The sequence below is a fragment of the Rattus norvegicus genome, chromosome 7 (genome assembly GCF_021556685.1).
Source record: "Rattus norvegicus strain SHRSP/BbbUtx chromosome 7, alternate assembly SHRSP_T2T, whole genome shotgun sequence".
Taxonomy (NCBI): domain Eukaryota; kingdom Metazoa; phylum Chordata; class Mammalia; order Rodentia; family Muridae; genus Rattus; species Rattus norvegicus.
Genome location: NC_141540.1, coordinates 72147741 through 72156127, shown reverse-complemented (window position 1 = coordinate 72156127; position 8387 = coordinate 72147741). Strand labels below are relative to the sequence as shown.

Sequence of the window (8387 nt, the reverse complement as noted above, 5' to 3'; positions counted from 1 at the left end):
CTGAAAGACCGATTCTGCCATCTGTACAATAGATGCAGAGCAAGTAGGCAGCCTGCTGCTGTAGATATGCTGGTGTCATGTGAGTGAAGGCAGATCAAGGCTGACTGTCTTTTCCTTTCCTTTGGCCTGTAGTTTTCTTGGGACTTCCAATGAGTCTTACAAGGCCCATTTACATAGAGGGAATTTGGTTCAGTGTGGCGGTTTTAATGTTGACTCTGTCTAAAGATAAGATGAAAGCAGCATCTACATGTGTTTGAGTGAATATCAGGTTGTGTTGGCGTAGATAACTCAGCACACAGCATCAATCATGCTACCATTGGAAGGTGAAGTCAGAGAAGAGAGATGAGAGTGAGGAGGAGGGGCAGAGTCTGGGTGGTGAGACCTCAGTGGTGAGGGGTGCAAGGTTGTTTATTATCCCACACCTGCTTTCCCTTTGCACTGCACTGTTTCCAGCCAATCAGCCAGAGACCTCTGACAGCCATCTTTCCACTGTTATGCTCATGTCTTTCAGATGATGGCGAATGCCTTTCTTTTTTACCCATTACCATTTTTCACAGAAGGCAAAGCCTCTCTACAAATAGAAGGGAGAGACGGCTGACCACATGTTGCATGATGAACGAATCACTCTATCTGTTCAGTTATTGCATTTAGATGCCTGCGGGCCTCCAACCAAGCACGTGTCCCTGACTTTTCCCTTGGGATCACTTTTGCTTTTCTGTTGAACTCCACCATTTTGTCAGACTTTGACTTCCATTTCTGTGATGACACAATAAGCAGCAGAAACTTGGAGCTGAAAGGGTTTATTTCAGCGTACAGCTTAGTCATCAGGAAGGGAAGTCTACTCAGGAACACAAGGCAGGGAGCTGGAGGCAGGAGCAGAATCAGAGGTCAAGGAAGAATGCTGCTGACTGGCTTGCTTGGTCTGCTTTCTTACATAAGCCAGGACTGCCTGGTAAGGAATGGTGCCACCCATAGTAGACAGGGCCTGCCTACACCAGTCATTAATCAACAAAATGCATGTAAGACTCTCTTAAAGATCAGGCTGCTGGAGCAATTCCTCAACTGCTAGTCTTCTTCCCAGGTGACTCTAGTTTGTGTCAAGCTGACAGAAAAGCTACCCAGTACAGTTCTGTATGTGTGACTCCTAAGGCCTTGTCCTCAGAACTTGCTTCTCTTTCAAGACCTAACGTGAGTCACATTTTCTATTGTTTACTGCATGTCCTAAATAGTTATTTCAAATTCAACATGTCTGGCATGAAATTAATTTCCTTCCTTAAGTTTAAAGATCCTTTGACCTACACTTTTATTAATTCAACCTAGATCTTTTTTTTTTTTTAAATCACCATCCCTGCTCCCCATACCTGTGAGCCAAGAAATCACATTCATTGGCTTAAGATCTCTTGATTTACTCCTTCTTTGTGGTCCCTTGCAAACTGCCCTACTTCAGAATTTGATCTCTAAGTTGCTATTTGAAGTACATCTTAAAACACCCATGGCCATGTCATTCTTCACCCGAAGTGCTCCTCAGAGAGTCGTGCCTGCCTCCTGAGTCTCTGCATGCCCCCATGGAGCCCAGCCTCCCGGGGTGAGGTGCACCTCCCATTTGAGGGCTGCCAAAAGCACTCTGACATTTCCGTGTGTCCTGTAAATGGGGATGCTTTGCACTCAATTCAGTTATGACCTAATTGGGCTTGGTGAGAGCTATTTAATATTCTGGAAGGAACTCCTTCAGGCCCCTTCTTTTCCATAATGAATTTTTTAAGGGCAACATTCAAAATCAAGGTCAGTTCCCAAAGGCGTTTTTTGCCTTCTGGTATCGGATAGAGTTTCTATGCCAATCTTACTCAGAGTTAGGAAGTTTTTGTTTCACATAAAAAACTAGCTGTTAATAGATATCGCCCAAAGTGACACTACACACAATACAGATGATTCTAGTGACATGTTCCCCCACAGCAGAATCCTATAGACACCATGGATGTCTGCATTTGGTACAACAGAAGACATCTCTAGCCCATCAGAGAGCTGTCCTTAGCCCAGTGTTGTATAATCCTTGGCCTCCTTTTTTCAAAGTCTTTTTAGGATATTATACACATGTATGCAATATACTTTAGCCTCAGCCAAACGTCTAAACCTCAAAGTGACTGGCAGGCAAAATGTGTGTTTCTACCTAGTTCAATATAGACCCCCCGCGCTCCCATTCTACTCTGTCCAATGAGAAGATCTACTTTTCTTTTTTAATATTTGAAAGTAGAAACACAAAGGTAGGTAAGAGGGCTTTGTTCTTGTTTTTACAAAGCAAGGAAGGATTCTGAGCAGCAGAGTGATTCCTGCTGTAGGTTTGGGTCTGAGTACAGGGCACAGAGGGTCAGAATGCCCGTGTCACCTCTAGTAAAGGCTTGGTCTTTGGGTGAAGCAGGAGAACTTCAGGCGACTGTGTCTGCCCTCACTGGGAGACATCCTCCAGCATATTTCAAATGTAGATTTGCATAATCGCTGTCACCTGTCCTTTCTAGACCATCTTGAGTATAATACGGAGGATCTCTGGTGCTTATATAAGCTCAGTATGAACTTTCTTCTGTGTGATAGTGATTAGGGAAAAAAAACTATCTGCAGACGGCTTTGCCTTCCCCATTTGATTGACAGTTTCAGAACCTGCAGTTTCTTGATTTAAGATTTCTTTTAAAAGTTATTATTATTAGTTTATGTATGTGTGTCTGGTGTGCATGTATGTGATATGTGATGTGTGTGTGTGTGATGTGTATGTGTGTATGTGTGGTGTGGGTATGGTGTGTGTGATGTGATGTGTGATGTGATTTGTGTGTGTGGTGTATTGTGTGTGTGTGTGTGTGTGTGTGTGTGTGTGGTGTATGTGTGATGTGTGTGCACCATGACCAGTGTGGAGGTCGGAGGATGATTTTATGGAATCAATTCTCCCCTTATACCTTTACATGGGTTGAACTCAGATTATCAGGTTTTGGGTGGTAAGTGCCTTTACCTACTAAATCATCTCACTAGCTAAGACTTCTGTTCTCATGATGCACCAAAAGCTATGATAGTGGGTCCCCCCCCCACCTCTCTTTCTCTCTCTCTCTCTCTCTCTCTCTCTCTCTCTCTCTCTCTCTCTGATACATGAAAAAGCTTCCCTTTGGAAGTCTCTAACGAAGATGCTTGGGAAAGGGATGAGGTGGAAAGGGATGAACATTGAGCGTCTCTAACAGCCACACAAATTAATCTCTATGCTGAATCTCTACCACTAACAAAATCAGACTGTGTTCGGTTTGCCGAATGTTTGAATCCTGGCAATGGAGCTTTTACGTCTCGTTCTGCTGCTAATCTGCTGAGAATACTAATCTCTCCGAGGACAGGAATTAGAATAATTAACATGGATAACAAAGCTCTCCCACTCCCTGGGCATGTATCTCTTTTGTGCAGCCCCTCTCCTCAGATGTCTGTGTAGCTTTGATCTTTATGCTTGGAGGGGCCCTGGGCTGCTCCTTTAGGTAATAGACTGCTTGCCCCTCCTGTGTGGTGGCTTGGATTGCTCTGGTTTTCATTGCTTCTCAGTGAGAAGCTTTTAGGTTTGTATATAAACCTTGCCGTCTGTTAGTTTTCTAATTAGTCAGCTTAGGCTTTTATCATCTTCTAATCCTTTCCTCTGCTTTCTTTGGGTCGACTTCATGCTTCCAACCTGGCTTTGGCATTCCCTGCTTACTCTGACTCCCAGGGATGAATGATGATCTTGAACTTTTTCTGGTAAATTCGTTTTTTTTTCTCAAAGCCCGGATTGGAAATATTAATACCCCTGGAAATGGCAATAGACCCCGGAATGCAGGCTTTTCACCTGTATTAATAATAGGAGAGTGCCTCGGAGTGTGGCAGAGAGAGTGAGAGGGGCTGCGTCCTGCTCCTGAAGTGCTTGGTTGGGTTCCTGACTCTGCCTCTGTGGATTATTTCGGCCCCAGATCTGCTTGTCTTTTGAGGTTGATGCACCCATCATGGCCACAGGTCATTTGTACACAGCATGGAGTGGGATGGCGGCCTCTCGAATCCTTTGAGACACCAGAAGTTCCCAGTATCCAGCAGTAGGGAATTTAGAGTCTCCCTTTGTCAAACTTGTTCATGTTTTCTATGACAAAAACCCCCTACTCTCCATCCCTTTCCATGGTCCTTCTCCACAACACTGCTCTGGCTTAGTAAAACTTCATTCCAGTGCAAGAGAATTACGGCACTGTTTTCCTCTGTCAATACTGACTTTGTTTCAGAGCCTATTTTATTAGTTTGAGCTTCAGATTCTGAGGAGAAAGCCTTAGAAATAGGGAATGTGAAGAGAAACGTCTATCTGATAGGACGTGCTCAAAATAGGGGTTCATCTGTCAAACTTGTTAAACTTTCTCCCCCAAATGACTCTCATTCCCCAAGTACAACAATGGCTACACTACATGCTACCCTTTGATGTGGAACACAATGCAGCCACCACGGTGTCCTTGGGCATTTCAGTCTCTTTAACCCTTCAGTGTTTGCAAACGTTTTCCTTTTTCAAGATTTATTTATTGTGTATTCAGCTTTCTGCCTGCACATGCGCCTTCAGGCCAGAAGAGGGCACCAGATCCCATTACAGATGGTTGTGAGCCACCATGTGGTTGCTGGGAATTGAACCCAGGACCTCTGGAAGAGCAGTCAGTGCTCTTAACCTCTCAGCCATTTTTTTTTCCAGCCCCATGCAAGCAACTTCTAATAAGGGCTCAGCAGATCATTCCTTGTCTCCCTTCAGTCACACTGAGAAGGAAGGAACACCACACGTTCTTTAGGTAAACACGTTAATTTTCATTTGGTCTTTAGAACCAATAAAAGTCACAGTGGATTAGCTGGATGAGCTTAAAGAGATGGGGTGGGTGTGGTAGGAGGAGATGATGCTGAACACTTCCTGGATGCCTGGTGCTGTTGTTGACATCCCAGTCACTGCAATAGGCAGCAAGCAGACAGGCTGGCGGCGTCCACCTATGATTCTTCCCTCCTATACCATGTGACTGTACATCACGCTTCCATAGGACTCTGTTGGGCTGTGTGAATTGAATGCAAAGACATATGATATAAGCAAGGGCTTGGAAAGAGAAGGTTCTCCTTAAAACGATTAAGCATTTTATTTGTGTGTGTGTGTGTGTGTGTGTGTGTGTGTGTGTGTGTGTGTCTGCATGCGTGCACGTGCATACACATAGGTGCATGTCAGTTCCTAAAAAGTTGGATCTCCTGGTGCTGGGGTTTATGGGAAGTTGTGAGCTATCCAATGCGGGTTCTGGGAACTGAACTCTGGTCCCATGGGAGACTAATTTGCCATTTCTCTAGCTAAAGAATATTCTCTTTTAACATCTTTGCTCTATGAAGAGAATGATCTCAGGCTACCTAGCTGTGGTCTGAGATAGAGATTCATGAATCATCGTTCCATGTGTTCAACCTGAGGCCACCCTAACTCAAGCAATCAAAGTGAAGCCTCTACAGAGACAATTCAAGAGACAGTGAATGAGCCATGCTCTAGGGAGCGTGTCCATAGTGAAGCCGGATGGCGCTCGACCCCATGTGTTCAGCTGGCCCAGTCAACGCTAGTTGTCTGCCACTGAAGGTGCATCGCCATTTATTATGCTACAGTGGCAGTTAAACACTGCAAGGTTTGTGTTATCAATCATCTTTTGCAGATGGGGAAATCAAGGCTTTAAAAGATTCATTGACACACCTAAGGCCAGGTAAGCGGCCCAGCTTGAGACTTGACCGAGGTCTTCTGATGTCCTTGAATTACATCATTTGTCAATTACAACCTGTAAAATCCACAAGTATTTTATTAATTTATTTATATCACAGAGTCTGGTGTGTAATCTTGGCTGGCCTGGAACTCAAGGTTTTCTCATCTGAACCTCCCAAGTGCTACGATTAAAGCTGTTCACCACCATGCCTGGATTTTTTTTTCCTCTGTGTATATGTGCATGTGCACACACATGTATGCATGCATGTGTATATATGCTGCTTAAGTGCCGTGTAAATACTATTACTGAACTACATGCTCAGCTCAAGGGAATCTGTAAAACAATAGGACTGGCTTCCTCTGCCACCAATGCTGATCCTTTAAAAACACAGCCAGGTAGGAAAAGAAAAATAAAAGTAGCTGTTCTTAGACGACCGTTTAAAAGCAAGGCTATTTAAAAACTTGGTGTGTTGTTTACTAAAGTTTCCTTTTATTTATTTTAAGCTGAAATTGCTCCTCACTCAAGAATTCACTCCCTTCTATTTCCACGGTATAAGCCACAAAGACTTCATGGGAACATAAAAAAGAACCCTTACCTTACTTATGCACAGAAAATAAGATATTGCGCGTTTCCTCTGCTGGTAAACGAGCAGATTAAGCATCAGCAGGATCTGAGCGGATCTCCATTTCCCCGACACAAAAACAGTGCGTTTGACCACTTTTTTTTTTTATGTTTTAGTACATTTTTTTTGTCAACAATCTTTTATTATATATAAAAGCCCTATCTCTATTGCTTATAGGAGTTTTAAAATCATTTCACAGCTGAGTGAAACCCTAAACAGAGCCATCTTAGTGTAATGAAGCAGAAAGTGATTGCTTCTTAACAAGACTGGTATATGGTGACAAACAGCTTATAAAAAATCCCATCTGCTACAAAACGCCTGTCTCACTCGCCTAAGCATCTAAATGGTATATTTCCTATCGCCTTTCAGAAACAACAGAGGGGAATAAAAAGCCTCCCCACCACCCGATTGCCCTCTGAGAGGAAAAGTGCTCCGTTGCTAACGCACTGATGAAATCCCTCTCAGCACCACCCGGGCTGAGCCTGCCCAGTAGACAAGGATTTCCGACCACCACCCGCTTTGCCCTTCCAAGAGGGTCACACAATAATGCAACAGCAGCAAGCCTTGGCCCGTGTCCTGCTATGTTTAGCTTTAGGATTTGCTTAATAGAAACAAAATACAAGTCCTGAGTTAAGAGTCCACGGCTTTACGACCGGTCGGTGGGCGTGTTGTGTTTTAGAAGGGCACCTACTGACGTCATCCGTTCTTGAGTCTGTATGATGCTGCGCACGCGTATCTATGTTCCTGGCATGCCTTCTTCAAGCGTCTCCTATTCCCCATCAACTTAATACATTTATCTTGGCCATGTGACCTTTTGTTTTGAAACAAAACCAATACATTTGACAAAATAAAACAAGATTATGAACTTAAATTTTCAATATTTTTTGTCTAAAACCAAACAATTCACTTTTTTTGGTGGATTTTTGTGTGTGGTGTATGTGTGTGTGTGTGTGTGTGTGTGTGTGTGTGTGTATGGAATGTGTGTGTATGGTGTGTGTGTGTATGGTATGTGTGTGTATGGTATGTGTGTGTGTGTATGGTATGTGTGTGTGTGCGTGTATTTGTGTGTGTGTGCGTGTATTGTGTGTGTGTGTGTGTATTGTGTGTGTGTGTGTGTGTGTGTGTGTACAAGCCAGAGGTCAACACTGAAGTGGCTTCCTCAACATCTCCCCAGCTTATTCTGTGAGATGGAATTTCACATTGAACCTGGAGCTGTTGAGCACCAGGGACTCTCTTCACTCTGTCTCCCTCGTCCTGGGATCCCAGACACACACTCCCAGGCCTGGCTGTTTACATGGATACTCAAAATCCAAATTCAGGTCCTCAGGCTCTTACGACAAACACAACCTTCTGAGCCATTTCCCCAACTCCTGGTCAATTGCCTTTAGCAGAAAATAAGCCTGAACATTCAACAACTTTTCAGAATGCCCCACGTCTAGAGGTAATTGACTACCACTTTTAAAGCACACATAGAATCTTTCGTGAAAAAAATAATTTAACTTCTTCTGTTAGGTTATAGAAATCCATTTTACTTCCTGGCTTATTTTGTTTTTGGGATATGGGAAATTTTCTTGCAAAGAGACAATAAAAGCTGCTATTTAAAAACGTTTAACCTTCAAGTAAACTGTTACACAACTCTCTGGTCCTTTGAAGAGGCCCTTTAAGAATGTGCTGTGACTCAGTCTCCATCCCAGGCAGGACTTTGTTATAAAGGATGTTTCATGTGTGCCATCCACCATGATTACAACATTCTCTGAGTAGTTACCATGTCCCTGACTCCTGTATGATGTCATTCCATGTCCCTGACTCTTGTATGATGTCATTATCCTTAAAGGAACTCTGTGAGGCAATATGAGGACACCTTCATAAACACAGAATGTAGGCTAAAGAGAGGCGTATGTCAAATGGCAATTGGCCAGGTCTTGTTCTAGAGGTTCTTATTACGTTATACAGCCTCAGAGCGTATGCGGGGAGATGAACAATGCGGAGGGCACTGAGCTAGGATTCACTGCTTGGCTTGTTACGCTGAT

At 43.6% G+C, this 8387-nt stretch overlaps 1 long non-coding RNA gene across 2 annotated transcripts; it reads right to left on the bottom strand.

The window, feature by feature from the left end:
* Positions 1 to 4799: 4799 nt before the first annotated feature.
* On the bottom strand, positions 4800 to 8090 carry LOC134479599 (uncharacterized). Of its 2 annotated transcripts, none has more exons than XR_015626130.1 (3): positions 6331 to 7026; positions 5729 to 5810; positions 4800 to 5060 (listed from the first exon to the last, which is right to left on the bottom strand). It is a non-coding gene; the product is annotated as an uncharacterized LOC134479599 (long non-coding RNA). The 2 variants fall into 2 exon arrangements; XR_015626131.1 differs by lacking the exon at positions 6331 to 7026 and adding an exon at positions 7971 to 8090 and having other exon boundaries at positions 4804 to 5060.
* Between the last annotated feature and the right edge of the window lie 297 nt (positions 8091 to 8387).